The sequence below is a fragment of the Oryctolagus cuniculus genome, chromosome 11 (assembly GCF_964237555.1).
Source record: "Oryctolagus cuniculus chromosome 11, mOryCun1.1, whole genome shotgun sequence".
Taxonomy (NCBI): domain Eukaryota; kingdom Metazoa; phylum Chordata; class Mammalia; order Lagomorpha; family Leporidae; genus Oryctolagus; species Oryctolagus cuniculus.
In genome coordinates this window covers 29,431,023-29,446,206 of record NC_091442.1, presented here as the reverse complement: position 1 = coordinate 29,446,206, position 15,184 = coordinate 29,431,023, and the positions used below count along the sequence as shown (strand labels likewise).

General features: G+C 60.2%; 1 protein-coding gene across 4 annotated transcripts in view; it reads right to left on the bottom strand.

Moving 5' to 3' along the window:
• The window catches only part of SMOX (spermine oxidase), a 34,405-nt gene extending 21,672 nt beyond the window's left edge, over window positions 1-12,733 (bottom strand). Inside the window, exon 1 of one of the 4 annotated variants that reach the window (XM_051845277.2) lies at window positions 12,530-12,733. The gene's annotated coding sequence lies outside the window, so the exon portion shown is untranslated. Of the gene's footprint in view, window positions 1-6,878; window positions 7,262-7,410; window positions 7,433-12,529 lie in introns of those variants that run through there. The other 3 variants (XM_051845281.2, XM_051845279.2, XM_002710930.5) reach the window with 3 other exon arrangements.
• Between the last annotated feature and the right edge of the window lie 2,451 nt (window positions 12,734-15,184).

The following is a 15,184-nucleotide window of genomic DNA, read 5'->3' as shown; positions in this document are numbered from 1 at the left end:
TCTGCTCCCTCTTCCCTTAAACACAGTGGGCAGGGAGCCTGGCCCAGGCCGGACGGCTAACAGGAGACAGGAACTTCCTCCCAACCAGGACATCGGAGTCACCAGGAGACTTTCACAAACAGCCGCACACGGGATCATTCAGACTCCTCCGGGTCAGGCCCTCCAGGAGGCCGGCAGCCAAGGGGCCAACCACTGCTCAGAGCAGGCTCCCGTGCAACTCGCGGCCCACCCAGGGACACGCGGGGTCTGCCGGTGAAGGAGAGGGGAGGCCAGAGAGGGCAGCCCGACCAGGTGGTGCCCAAGGCCTCTGAACTCCACTCCAGCCTTTGCCTGTGCCGTGCACCGCCACACAGCCAAGGTCCCAGCCCCATCTTGCGCATGCCCAAGGTCTGCTCAGACCCGTCCTCTGCAGAGGACTGCTCGCTCAGAGAGAGGCCCCGGGCCAAAGGATGCGGTCCAGCTCTGAGCCATCTTGGAAGGGCTCTGTTTCCTCGCCTGCACACGGGGCATTCCCATCACACCTGCTCAGCTCCCTTGTGTCCCAGGCTCCCGGCCAGATGTTCTCCCACAAGACGCAGTCTCACCCGGCCCTGCATCAGCCCCTGGGGAGGACAGGGCAAGAATTAAAGAGCTGGTCCTGCCCTGTGCTCCCAGCCACAGGACTCAAAGGTATGAGCAGCAACAAGGGTTATGATGGTGAATTCAGGAGAGCAGCACACGGAGAGGACCCTACTGAGGGCGGGGGAGGGGTCGGAGAGTTCCTGGACAGTAAACCGCATGCGCAAAGGCTCAGAGGCACAGCCTGCAGATCAGCTGTCAGTACGAGAAGAAGTGCCTTGCTGCTGCACTCACTTGACCTCCCTTCACAGCTACAGCTGCTGCCGGAGCTGGGCGTGGCCTCTCAGAGCCAGGTGTCCAGGTTTCCATGCCCAGCCCCACCCCTTGGCATGGAGGGCGTGCTCTGAGCTTCTGATGCTTCAGCCACACAGGTAAGCTCCCCCTAACAGGTAAGCTCCCCGGAATGCCGAGTGTCCAGGGAACAGGCACGATGGACATGCCTGCTGGAGAGCACAAGACCCTGCAGCAGCGTCCAGTCTGTCCCGCACAACTCCACAGAGCCAGGCAGAGGGGCAGGCAGGTGGACCACACAGCCACTCAGCAGACTGCACAGGCAGCAGCCCCCACAGGCTGTGCACGACAGGTGCTGAGCCTCGCAGAGGCTGGGCAGGCACAGGACATGTGGGCCAGGGCAATGTGTGGGCTGCACCTCTTTTTTTTTTTTTTTTTTTAATTTCTTTCTTTCCTCCTTTGAAAGGCAGAGCAACAGAGGGACACAGAGAGCAATAGAGAGAGAATCTTCTATCTGCTGGTTCACTCCCTAAATGGCCACAACAACCAGGGCTGGACCAAGCAGAAGCCAGGAGCCCCAAACTCCACGCAGGTCTCCCACTTGGGGTCCTGTCATCTGCTGTCTTCTCGGCTGCATTAGCAGGGAGCTGGAATGGAAGCCGAGCAGCCAGGACTTGAACCAGTGCTCCGATGCAGGATGCCAGCGTTCCAAGTCAAGTTGCCGGGGGGTCACGCCAGGCCTGGAGCATGGCTGGTGCTGAGGACACTGGTGCTAAGCACAGACAAAGCTTGAATGAACGTGAGGCTGAGGGCAGGGGGTGCAGAGCAGGGGACAGACTTTTCCCTTCACTCAGAGGGAATTCAGTTGGGATTGGGTGTGGTGCACTGTTAAGACACCCACATCTCAAAGCAGAGGGCCTCGGTTCAAGTCCCAGCTTGGCTTCTGATTCCAGCCTCCTGCTAATGCACACCCTAGGAGGCAGCAGGTGATTGCGTGGGTGATCTGGGTTGAGTCTGGGGCTCCTGGCTTTGGCCTGGCACAGCCCTGGTTGTTGTGGGCATTTGGGGAGTGAACCAGCCTTTAAATAAATCAATCAACATTTTTAAAAAAAGATTTAGTGGGTGCAGCACCTGTCAGAAGGCTCCACTTCAAGGCCCTGACAGGGCAGGGGGACAAGTGCCACAGAGAAATCCGAGAAGGGGCCAAGGGAGCCACTGTGGAGGCAGGCAGGGAAGGCCTCTCTGGGGAGGTGACACTGCAGCAGAGGCAGTGACAGTGCTGTGGCAACCTCCTGGGGACTTGCTGATGGCAGGATGTGGGGTGAGGGCCAGGGCAGCCGGATGACTTGGGACCCATCATGACACGGCTGGGATGATTCCAGACGAGCTCTAACCATGTCAAACAGTTGTCTCCGTTGCTCTTCATAACACACCTGTGGTATCAGCAAGACAGAGACACCCACGGGGGAGCACCCTGGTGGAGGAGCTGTGGTTGGGAGGCCAGCCTGGGACCCTGCTCTTTGAACTCCGATCCCTGCTGGGATAGCAAAGCCCATCACAAGGCCAAGCGCCTCCCCAGACCCAGCCCCACAACCCCCGGCACCAACATCAGGCAGCACCTGCAGGCAGGACCCGGGCCGGCTCTGGCGTGAGTCACCATGCCCGGCACCACCCGCACGGATGGGGCACTCAGCGCCCGGGATGGGTGAGCTGGCAGATGAGGGGGTGGCTTTCCCACAGGGCTTCTTCAGCCCGGCAGCCGTGGGTGAGGGGGCCGCCGAGTCAGCACTTTTGCAGACTCCTGCAGGAACACTCAGGACTGGGGCTGTGAGAGCGGCTCAGGCTCAGGCGGTGGTGCAGTCCCCCTCCTCGGCCCCTCGTGACTCTGCACAAAGCCCAACTGTGCTGGGTTCCAGCCGCTGGGAGGAGAGAGGCGGGGTCTGCCACAAAAGCCCATCCTCTCTCCTGAGCCACAGGGTCTTGGCTCTGCCCAGCCTGGGACCCGTGCTCCTGGCCCACCAAGGGGTCTGCTGGGTCCAGGGGGTGTCTGTGGGGTAAGGGACACTGTGCACGGTAAACCTTTTCCCTGCAAGTCTGCCTCCCGGAGTCCCCAGGCCACACAGTGTTACAGGGCAAAGGTGACCTGCAAGATCACAAAATGACAACAAATAAATAAATAAATAAAAAAGCCTTCCTCAAATCCAGCCATCAGATGAACCCATAGCAACCTGTGTTTATTTCGCCCTCCTGCCCCAGGCCCTGCACTGGGGGGCCCTTTCCCTTCATGGCACAAGTTCATGCTCACAGACTCCCTGTGCCCATGGCACAGATGAGAGGCTCCCAGAGGAGGGGCAGAGCAGGGTCTGACAACACCCAATTCACCTTTCTCTGCTTGATCCCTGCTGGGTACTCGGATCCCCGGCAACCCCTGGGGGCGGCCGGCCCGAGGACTTCTGCCAGCGGGCTCCCCCGCACTGACACTGCACACATGGTACAAGGTACTCAGAGCTGGCAGGAGTCAGCTCAAAGCCTGGCAGCTCACCCCAGCAGCACTGCCAAACCTGGGGCTGCCACCCGGAGGCCACCTGCCCCCTGGCCTGGGCACTTCCTGGCCTGGGCCGCGGGCCACCACGGTCTCCCTGCCCCCTGGGGCTGGCTAGGGTTGGCCGGGCACTTGGCCCTCAGATCCTCCTCCATAAATAGGGCCAGGGATGTGGTCGAACTGCTTCTGCCAGCACAGATGAAGAATCATAGAGCGACTGATTCATAACTCCCTCGAGATGCGGCCCTCTCACAGGCCTGAGATGCTGCTGTCTCGAGGACTTTGGGGTGTCTTAGCTGTGCTCCCCTAACGAGTGCATAGTCCCCAGCCCCGGGCATAGAGCTGGAAGCAGGTCGGAGAAGCCAGCAGTGTCCGTGTCCAAACACACCCAGCCCCGGGCCCATGGCTTTGCCCATAAAGCAGCCACGGAGTGAAGGCGCCAACTTTGGACACAACAAACATAGCCTTCAAGTTCTTCGGTTGAGTTCAAAGAGAGCCTTAGTAACCTGGCGGCTTTGAAATTCAAGAAAGGGTTGTGCTTGAAGCTCTATCATCTTCAGATGGCTCTTTTTCACCGAGCATGCGTGACACGGCGTGCAGAGCCAAGCCCTTCCTGTGGGCTACTGCGGTTCATCCTCACTCCCACAGCTACTGAGGGGGAGCCCGGAGCTCAGAAAGGGGCCACAAAATTGACATGGTCGGACACTAAGCCTTGGGCCTTCCTCTCCAGTAAAGCCACTGAAGCAGGCAAGTTCATTCTCTTTCCTTGACTTATTCTTCTAAACTCCAAACCTTTTCAGGCTAACGCACAAAGTTTTGCCCTGTGTTTGATTTTAAGGAGAGTAAGGGGGTGCTGTGTGTTTGACATGGAAGGACATCGCTGTAAAGTGTTGCTAAGAACTGGCATTCCCCTACCGAGTCACCCGGGACCAGGGGTGTGGGCAGCTGAGCTGGGACGGCTCACGGGCAGGGAAGCCAGGCAGAGGTTTGGGGCCAGACGCCGTGGAACCTGAGTGCGACTCCCACCCTGCCAGCATCCCCGTCTCAGAAACGGGTACTGCTCAGGTCTCCCAGGGCTGCGCGGGGACAGGAACTTTGTGCCAGAGCCTGGCCCAGAGTCAACAGGGGCTGGCGAAGTTCTTCGTTCTGTTTTCTAATAAATTACAACTCTCTTCCAAGCACTTGCTCTCCTGGTCTTAACTCGTACCTGCCTCACAGCCTCTTCCCGCAGGAAGTAGGCAGAAGAGAAAGGAACCCGGCCTGAGGCAGGCAGGGGTGCTGCTGGCCAGGCCACCCTGCTTTGCAGACCCAAATGCTTGCCCTCTGCTTCCCTCCTCCCAACCTGGGATTCAGAGAGCGCCCTGGGCTCCTACTTGCTCCAAGAAGAAAGCAACGCGGGCAAACCTGGACAACAGTGTACCTGGGGCTGGGCAGGGAAACCCGCCAGGTGTCCTCTCCCAGGGCCTCCCTGGGGACCCTGCCACCCCTCCCCCACCAGCACTGACACTGCTCCCGAGGCTCCTCCTCCAGGACTGTTGGAAATGCCACACCCCATCCCCCACCTGAGCTGCTGAACAAAGAGTCCTCACAGGGCAGCTGTGGAGGAAGTGAGGTGTGGCAGGAGCCAGGTGGGAGCCTCTCAGACTGTCCCCACCGGCCCTTGGAGCAGGAGCAGGAGGGACCCTGGAGCTCTCCCCCTCCCTCCCCCTGCACTTGCAACACCCCTTCCAGGAAGGCCACTTTCCCTTCCTAAGGTTTTGGGAAAGTGACTCAGAGCTCTGAGAACCCAAGGATAAAGGTCATTTAAGCAAGCTGACCCCTCCCCATGCTCTGAGCCATGAATGGGCACAGCTACTCTGGGGTGGCAGGAGGGGGTCCCGCAAGCCACCACCACCACCCCCCCTTCCGCCGCCCTGTAGCACACCATCCCTGCACACCCCCGCCACAGTGCTCACGAAGCACTGCCGGGACTGCACAACCACCCTGCTCAACCCCCCTCCAGGCTCCCCTTGGCCTAAAGACTGAAGGCAGGTCCTGCCACCCATTACCTACACACACCTCCCAGGATCCTCCTTTGACTCCCAGACCCGAGCCTCTGACTTCTCTTTCTGCCCAAATCTCTCTACCCTGCTGGCCCCTCTGCCCAAATCTGTCCGCCTGCTAGCCCCTCCTCCAGGAAGCCAGCCCTGGCTGCCCTCACCCTGCCTTCTCCCCTAAGGACTGCTCTAGCCTCAGCAGTGCCACCCCCTTCCCCTGCAAGCTTCAGGCAGCTCCTGCTGGCTTGTCTGCCTCTCCTGGGCATGACTGCCCCCAGCCCTGGGACCCTCCTGGAGATCTGGCCTGTAGCCCTGCTGATCACCTCGCAACAGAGAGCAGCCAGCAGGTGTCCCAGTGTCTCAGAGACCCCGCAGGGGGTGATATCACCCTCAGGGTGCAAATGAGGAAACTGAGGCACGCAGAGGTTTGGCTTCTTGCCCAGAGACCACAGCCCCACTCTATTCTGAGATGACAGGCTTGGGGGGAACCTGGGAGAGTCAGCAGATAACAGGGTGGTACAGGCCAGCAGGCCTAGCCAGGACCCGGACGACTGAGCCCGGCCACCGTCAGGCCCTGGGCGTCGGGCAGGTCCTTCCAGGGCCCTCCTCACCGACACAAACAGAGCTGTTGCCATGAAAGCCCAGGGCTGGCTCTGGGCCCAGGCCCGTCCACGCGGTCCCTCCCACAGCAGTGCCCCTTTCTGCCACGGCCCGTCCAAACGCCTGCTCCCAGGAAGCTATGCCTCCAGCCTGCCTTTGCTCCCTGGCGTGCCCAGGCCCGCTGCCCTTGTTTGTGGGCGCCCAAGAAGCAGCACCTTCCGGATCAGCTCTTCTGAGGGCTTTCCTGGGCAGGAAATCTTCAAAACCAGATTCCCACTGTCAAATCTGTTCGGGAAACACTAAACAATTTTGCTTTACAGGACTTGTCAGGGCCTTTCATTCTCTTAACTGTATCTGAATGGCCCACGGTGGGGAGGAGAGGGTGAGATTTGCCGGCTTCTACTCTTCCTTGTCCCCTGAACCCTTAGAGCCACTCAGAAAGGTGCCAGGGCAGGACCCAAGGGCAGTGGGACTGGCTCAGCCTTGCCCTCCCGTGAGCAGGTGTGTGGGAGCCCCAGGCAGCCCCTCGGGCCCTGCCTAAGGCACATTTGCCCTCACTGTCTCCCTCCCTGCCTCCTTCTGCTGCCCCTGCCAGCCCCCCAGGGGACTTCAACTGACCAGTGCCCTGGGACGCCTGCCCCAGGCCAGGCAGAGACCCCCAAAGCAAGCTGGGCAGTTTCGCTATGCACACTGCTCCTTCCGTCCCATCACTAGCATGCACACCTTCACATTCACCCAAGCTGGGGATGCCCCAGGCTGCCTATGCCCCCCATAAACCCTGTGCCATCCAGGGAGGGCACTGGACCCCTCAGTTTGCAGATCAGGGGACTTAGAGAGGAGCAGGTACTTGCCTGAAGTGGCCCAGCCAGGGGCAGAGCAGAGAGCAGCATGCAGGCCCCCACTCCCAGCTACACCGGGGCGGAGACAGCGGCTCAGGTAACCATCAGTGGCAGCGACTAGGACTCCCGCAGGCTGGCCGAGAGGACTCTGCACACCCTGGGGTGAAGGGCCCGCGGCCAGCGTGACGCCGAGGGCTCTGAAGGCAGCTGTCCTGGCTGGAGCTGGGGGGCTGGATCAGCTCTTCCCCAGTCTCTCGGCCCCACCCTGGCTGGAGGAAGGGTGCTCTCCCCAGATTGGCTCCCTACAGCCCCAGGCTCGGCTGTGGGCAGAGATAAGGCGCCTCCGTGTCACCCTGCCCGGAGACACCGTCATCCCAGACACCCCCTTGTGGCCTTGGGAGATCCTCCTGGTCAGGGGCCCTGGAAATCAGGCCGGTATCCCTGGCCGGCAACTCAAGCCCCCTCACTCAGTACCAACTCCCCTGCAGAATGACCCCGCACCCCACATCCTCCTCACTTCTCTCTGCCCCATGCCCCGCCTCACCTGAATCTCCGTCAAGAGCTCCCCCGACCCCCAGCAGCTCCAACGCCTCCCCAGCACACCTCCAGGAACCCAGGCACTCCCCTGACCTGCTCCAGGTCCCTGTCTCTCGTGACCCCAGTGTAAGCTTCTGCTACACAGAGCGTGGCCCACGGACCAACAGCATTCCAGGGGCTTGTTAGAAATGCAGAGTGCCAGGCCTCAGCCCAAACCTGCTGAATCAGACAGGACCAACCTGCCTTTTTAACAAGGTGCCCGCAGGATCCGCGTGTGCCCAAGTTTGAGAAGCACTTTTATAGACCACTGTCTCATCCGGCCATCACACCTGTATAGCCTTCAGTGGCTCCCCAGGACCCGGTGAATCAAGTCCACACTCAGCAGCCTGGCATTCGAGGCCTCCAGCTCCAACCAGCTCCTCTAGGCCTGGGCTTCCCCTCCCCCTCAGGAACGCCATCACCTGGGCTGCCCAGCCCTTCGGGGCCCTCTCAAAGCACCAGCTCCTCCAGGAAGGTGACCTGAACTGTACCTCATTACATCACACCTGGCACGGCTTGCTGCTATTTCCTGGAGAGTGGGGACTGTGCCCTGTGTTTCCTAGGCTGAGGCACAGGCGAGGCCAGGTGCTGTGGACCACAGCTGGGAGGCCAGCGTCTGGGGTGAGACAAGGACTTGGGCACTTGAGCAGGCCTGCTCCACGCTCCCCTGCCAGGCAAGGGAGTACCTGCTGATGACCTGGTCAGCTTCCAGGGCACCGTCTCCGTGCCTCAGTTTCCCCAAAGCTGAAGAAGCCGCCCAGTAACCCTGCCTCCAGCTCTTCCTGGATGTGCCCAGGTACACGAGCAAACTCCGTCAATGCTGGGGCTCAGGCTTTGCAATAAACAAACCTGAACCCCGTGTGGCCATCAAGGCCTGCCTCAGGCAGCCAGCCATGACGCCACTGGTGACCGGGTCACCTGCCCAGAGGCTTCCTAATGCCCAAACAGGAACACCTGCAGGGCAGAGCTGCCACCTCTCCCCCTGAAACCCTCCCTCCTGGCCCCTCCCACAAGGAGAAGGCACTGCAGTCACGGAGCAGCCTCGCCCTGGCCTCCTGGGAGCACACGGAAAAGTCTCTCATCCCATCTTACAGACAGACAAAACAAGGCCAGGGAAGGGCTGACAGTGCCGGGGATGATGCCATGTCCGGCTCCCGTTTCTCTGTCCCCCGGCTCTGCTTCCACACTCGGCCCAGCCCGACTCAGCTCCCCAATGCGGGTTTCCCAAGGCCAAGCCTGAAGCTGGAATCCAACAGGCCAGCTTCTCTGGGGAGCCTCGACCTGGCCACTCTGCCCTCTCCCAGGGAGCAGGGGGTTTTACGAGGCAGAGGAGGAGGGCAAGGCTAGCCCCGGGGGCAGGGGGGGGTTGGCATCTCCAGCAGGGAGCTGGTTTTATTCCAGAAGCAGAAGACCTCCCCCCACTGCTGCATCCCCCCTTCCAAAAAAAAAAAAAAAACTGCAGTGTACAGGAGGCCAACTACCTGGCCTGGGTCCAAAGCCCCTCCTGGGAGGACAAGTGTAGCATGAAGTGGCGCCTCATGGGTAGAGCCCACTTCTACCTCCCTGCCCAGCCTCAAGGTTTGTTCAGAAGCCCCTGGCTGGCCCAGATTTGAGAGATGCCAGAGAAGTAGCAGAGTTCACTGTTTACAGGGCATAGATTTGGGAGTCAGATTGACTGGGCTCAATCTTTACTCTGTCACTATTTAGCTGTATGGCTATGCCTCAGTCTTCCCATCTGTAAAATGGGATCAAGGCTCACCCTATAGCACTGTTGAGTAGATGCACGGAGTTAATATTGACAAAATCCTTACAACAACCCTGGTAGCCAGCGAGTAAACCAAGGCCCTGGCCTACCTTCTTGGCCTCTGCCTGATCTCTGCCACCCAGGATGCCCTCCTTCTCCCATCTAGCCAGCTCCAGGCCTTCTCCAGGCACACCAGCCTGACCTAGACCTGGACTACCAGCCCCTAGTTCCAGTGCTCACCGTGCAATGTGACCTAGGTCCACCCCGAGACCCCCTGTTGGGAGCCCAGATCTGAGATCCTCTGGCCCTCGGCCCTCTATTCTCAGAGTACCGGGCATGAGACTCGGCACTCACCCAGCTCCCCTTTGCAAATGGGAGAGCCACATGGGCGGAAAGAGAAGGGTCTGCAGAGAGACCCCCCCCCAGCCCTTTCCTACTCCCTGCCCCCAGGGCTGGGCACCCGCAGTCACCCTAGGCTGAACTCACTCCCTGGCTGCCCAGGCTGCTCGCATCTCCTGAGTTCAAGAACCACCCCCCTTCCCAAGACACACACACACACACACACACACACAGCCCTACCTCTGTTGATCCAGTCAGGATTTCCACCAAAGGAAATCAATTCCCCTCAGCCTACAGTGACCCCCCGCTGACACCACATGCTCGGCGACCCACAGGCCTGCCCTCAAGTCACCCGAACCTTCTCCACTTCCCTTTTTCACATCCCAGTGGCCCCCTCCGATTCTTGCAGCAGTCTGCACAAACGCTTTTGCAGAAAGAAAAGAAAAATCCTCAGGGTCACTGGGGGGCTAACGGGGCTCCTGTGCTGACTGCAAAACCCACCTCTTTCGGCCCAGCCCTGCCCTATCTCCTTCCCACCTGGCTCAGAGTTTCTTGAGCATCAGCCTCATCCAAGCTCCGTGCTGGATGCTCCAGATACAGCAACAGGCCCTGTGGCCAAGGTCTCATCCTTGAGCAAAGCCGAGTAAACAGACAACTGTTGCAAACAGTTATGAACCATGACAAGCATAATGAAGAAAGGAAAGCAGGTGTCAAGGTGAAGTGCAGAGGGGAGGGGAAGACATCTGAGGAATACTGGAGACCTCAAAAATAAAGAAGAGCAGAGCCTGCCTAGTAAATAGCACTGGAAGAAAATACCAGGTAAAAAAGCACAAGCAAATGTCCTGGGGCAGTGGGCGGGGGAAGCTTAGGGTGCTCAAGGAACAGGAGTCGGTCAGGGAGAATGCAGAGGGGACCCTGGTCAGGGCAGCCTGGGAAAGTCAGCAGTGGCCAGGTCACAAAGCGACTGAGAGGTCAGGGGGGAGCTTTGAGGTTTCCTCCAAGTACAATAGGGAACTGTCAAGAGTTCTGGAGGAATGAGATGATCTCAAAAGTGTCTATCTCGTGCTCACTGTTCTGTTAAAATCGATCAGAGGAAGGCCAGCACAGGGGTGGGGACGGAGTCGGCTGCTAGGCCAGCAGCAGCGTTCAGGTGAGACTTGCTCAGGGCGGCAGCCTGGGGCAGTGACAGCAGAGGCAGAGCACCAAGAACAGGCCTGAGATGGGCTTCGTGCAGACATCAAGGGGACCCTAACCCTAACCCTGGCTGTAGGGGGAGCAGGGAGTGGACTGTGGGCCATTTTCTGAGATGGCAAGGCTGGGGAGGGCACGCAGGGGTCTGCCTGGCCCGGGATTAGCTTTTAGTCACCCAGCACATCGCACATCATCAGGTAGGTGATGGGGAGAGGGGCTGGGGCTGGAGATAAAATCCACTACTTCAAATCAGGAGGTTGAAAATGAGGTACGTCTAAGATCCCTGTGTCTACACATTAATGTTTGACTTTTAAAGTCAGCCATGAGCAAGAGTGACCGCAGGGGTGGGGGAAGCAGGTGTAAACAGAGATGCAGGGAAAGATGTGGAGTCAAGGAGAGGAGGGGGCCCAGGACCGAGCCAGGAGCCTGGCCACCTTTATAGCCCAGAGAAGGAGCTGTGGGAAAAGAAACCCAGGGGGCGCCAGGGAGGCCTGACACCGGCTGTAGACTGACCCACGGTCAGGAGAGGGTGAAGACCCAGTGTGGGGGCGCAAACCCCTGGCAACCTTGACTGTGTGGCTTCAGTGAAGGCTTGCGTCGAGGCTGGGTCAGCCGGGGCTGCAGCTGCTGGGGGAGCACAGCCCCTCTCCCAAGTTCTGCTGTGAGAAGACCCTCCCAAGTCCCTCCCAAGTCTGACTGAGTGAGGCATCAAGGCTGGGGAGGGGAGGGGAGCAGCACCAGTTCTTACACCGTCAGGAGGGACCCGGAGGAGAGAGGACACTTCCAACACTGGGCAGCGCCGAGGGAACCGAGCAGTGGGAACAGAGAGCTGGAGAGGCAGGGGCCGCTGAGCTGCTTCTCCCTCCCTAACAAGTGGGAAGGGGCAGAGGGGCCGACTGCGGATGAGGGAGCCTTCCCTGCCACTCTTGTGGCCCAACACCTGCGGTCCCCTCCAATCGCGCCACTCCTTGGTGACCCCTGGCCCTGGCTGCCAGCCACGTTAAACGCACAGACCGGGCAGAGATGTGCCACCAGCAGCAGGTTCTGCAAACAACCTGCGGCAGAGCTCACCCCAGGTGACAGCCACTGCGCTTATCTCATCGGGCCGTGACCTCTCCTGGTGCAAGCTTCCGTGTGGGGAGGGGCCCTCGGGGACCCTCACTCGCTCCACCGGAGCCCCAGCCCCCACTCCAGGGCACTGGCCTCCCTCAGCCTCCCGCCTCCACCCCCTCAGCGCCGGCAGCCTGCGAACCCCTAGGTGGCCCCTCGCAGAGAGTGGCTCCCCACCCAGCCTGGGGCCTCCAGAGAGACCACCCCAAAGCCCGCAGCCCCGAGGCAGCGCGGCCCAGCCTCTCCTCGCGTCCCCGCCGGCATCCCTTCTCTTCTCTCCCCGGCGCCCACCAGCCCGGCCGCCCGAGTCTTCGCGGAGCGTCCGCGCCCGGCTTTGTCTGCGCCCACGGAGCGCGAGTGCCGGGAGCCCCGAGCGCTTCCTTCCCGCCCGCAGCCCGAGGGTCCGGCCTGCCCTCCATCCCCGGAGCCCGGCCCCGGCCCCCGCAGCCCCCGCCCCTGGATCGCCGCCACTGGGGGTCACACCGCCGCTTCCCCCCGCCTGCGGCAGCCAGGGGGGCGCGGCGCCCAGCGCTCCCCGCGAGCCTCCGGGAACGCCGCGCACCCCAGCCTGTGCGCCGCGCCGGCCGAGCCCCCGGGGGCCCCCTCACCCTGCCCTGGCGGCCGTAGCCCCTGCCTGTGCCCGGGCGAGAGCTGGGGGCCGGGGCCGGGGCTGGAGCCGGAGCCGGATGGCGGAGCGCCGTACCTTTCCCTGCTGAGCCGGGGAAGTGAGTCTTCAACGAGCGGCGCTCCGGTCTCGGCCTCCTCCGCCTCCCCTCCTCCGCCAGCCGCCTGGCTTCCTCCTCCAGCCGCCGCCGGGACCGTAGGGGCCCGAGCCAGCCGCCGCGGCCTGTGTGGGGCCCCGCTCCGCCTCGCGTCCCCGGCCCACCCCGCTCGGTCCGCTCGGGCCCGGCCTTCTGCTCCGCCTCCGGGCGGGGACGCACCGAGCTCCGCCCCGGGCCCGCCCCGCAGAGGGCGGGCGAGCCGAAGCCACTGGAGCCTAGGACTCCGGGGACCCTGCGCGGGTCCCGCGCTGCCCCCTGGACCCACACCTCCTCCACGCCAGCGCCGACTCACCCACTCGGCCCCAGAGGACGAGCAGCCAGCGCGACCACCACGGCATGCAAATGAAGCTTTCTGAGAGATCGGGCCTGGGCTCCCGCCTCAGTTTACCCAGACAGCTGGGCGTTCGTTGTCTTTTGGAAAGGCGAGGGCGCGCACGTCCTCCCCGAATCTCACCCTGGGGTCGGAGGGCTGGCCTCCGAGGAGCTCCTCAGATCCCATTTTCTCCCCATTACTGCTGCCACACCCACCACCACCACGCACACCGCCTCCCAAACCTCCCCGAATCTGTCCCACCGTGAGCCGATGGGGAGGGGGGCGTGCGCTCCCTTCGCAGTCCCGGGCAGCGAGTGGAGGCGGCCACTTTAAGAAAGTATCTTTCGGGGGCCCAGCTGTGGCGTAGCGGGTGGAGCCGCCGCCTGCAGTGCCAGCATTCCATAGGGATGCAGGTTCGGGTCCTGGATGCCCCACTTCCGATCCAGCTCTCTGCTATGGCCTGAGAAAGCTGTAGAAGATGGCCCAAGTCCTTGGGCCCCTGCACCCGCGTGGGAGACCCGGAAAAAGCTCCTGGCTCCTGGCTTCGGATCTGAGCAGTTCCGGTGGTTGCTGCCAACTGGGGAGTGAACCAGCAGATGGAAGACCTTTCTCTTTCTGTGACTTTCAAATAAATAAATAAATCTTAAAAAAAAAAAAGTGTATTTTACTGGTACCCGATGCCACACCCTTGGTTTAATAAGAACTAGGGCTGCTGTCAAGTGTGAGGGTCACTTCTTTTTCTAAATAAAAAAAAATCAGAATTATATGGAAAGTATGTGTCTATTCTTTTCCTATTTGAGATTCTGCAAGCTTAGCTACTCTGTACAACTTTTCATTTGCCTTGGTTTGGGCAGGAGAGTAGAGGTCTCTGTTTCTTTTCATCTCAGGCTAGGGGTGGCATTCCCGTGTAACCTAGCCCCCCCCCCTTCCCAGGGACCGCCCTAGAAGCACAGGGTCAAGTTCAGAGCAGAGGCCCGGGGATGCAGAAGCAAGAGGGTAGGGGTGGCCCTGTGGGAATGGGTTTGGATGTCCCCTACAAGAGGGCACCCATGGAGGCCGGGATTCAGGGTGGGGCCCATGAATTTCACTTGAGGTTTCTTCTCAGCAGAAAAGCCCTTGACATTGGCCAAGCTGTTCCCTCCACCCCTCTCCACAACCCCCTGTGCCCTCTTGGGGATAAAGTCACGGCCTCAGGGTGAACCCACCTTTAACAGGACGTTCCCAAGTGGACTCTCAGGGTGAGACTTTCTGGGTTTGAATTCTGCCACATGTAGCCATAAGGAAGATACTTAGTCTCCCTTTGCTGCAGTCTTCTAACTTGCAAAACAACATTAATAAATAGTATCCACTCCAAAGAGTTAGTGTATTAAATAAAACCATTACTATTAACTTGATGGATGACAAACCGTGGGAAATCACTCAAACTGGCTTGCTGTACACAAACAGAGATTCATACCCGTACGCTCATGTAAAAGTATGACTGATCTTGGGAACAAAAGGCTCAAAAAGTATCTCCAAGACCTGGCCTTCCTCTCCCGGTGTCTCTCTTCCTGATCCTGGCCACAATGCAGCAGCAAGCAGGCAGCCAGAGCTCTAAGTGCCATCCTCAGCCCAGTTCCTCATTTCTTTCAGCAAAAAGCCAAGGTTGTGTCTAGTTGTGCTGATCTCCAGGGAGTGTGTGTTTACTGGTTAAGATGCCTGAGCCCCACTTCGGTGTACCTGTGTCCAGCTCCAGTTCCAGCCTCCAGCTTCCTGGGAGTCAGGGATGACGGCTCCAGTGAGTGAGCTCCTGTCACCTACACAGGAGACCTGGATTGCCTTCCCAACTCCCAGCTTTGGCCTGACCCAGGCCCTGCTGTTGCAGACATTTGAGTAGCGAAAACAGTAAAGGAGGAGCTCTCTCACTCTCACTCTTGCTCTCGCTCTCGCTCTCTCCCCCTCAAATTTACATCGATTTTAAAAGTTTATATATATCGGGGCCAGCGCTGTCGCGCAGCAGATTAACACCCTGGCCTGAAGCACTGGCATCCTCTACGGGCGCTGGTTCAAGACCAAGCTGCTCCATTTCCGATCCAGCTCTCTGCTATGGCCTGGGAAAGCAGTGGAAGATGGCCCAAGTCCTTGGGCCTGCACCCACGTGGGAGACCCAGAAAAAGCTCCTGGCTCCTGGCTTCGGCTCAGCGCAGCTCCTGCTATTGCAGCCTTCTGGAGAGTGAACCAGCAGATAGAAGACCTCTCTCTCTCTCTCTGCCTCTCCTCTCTC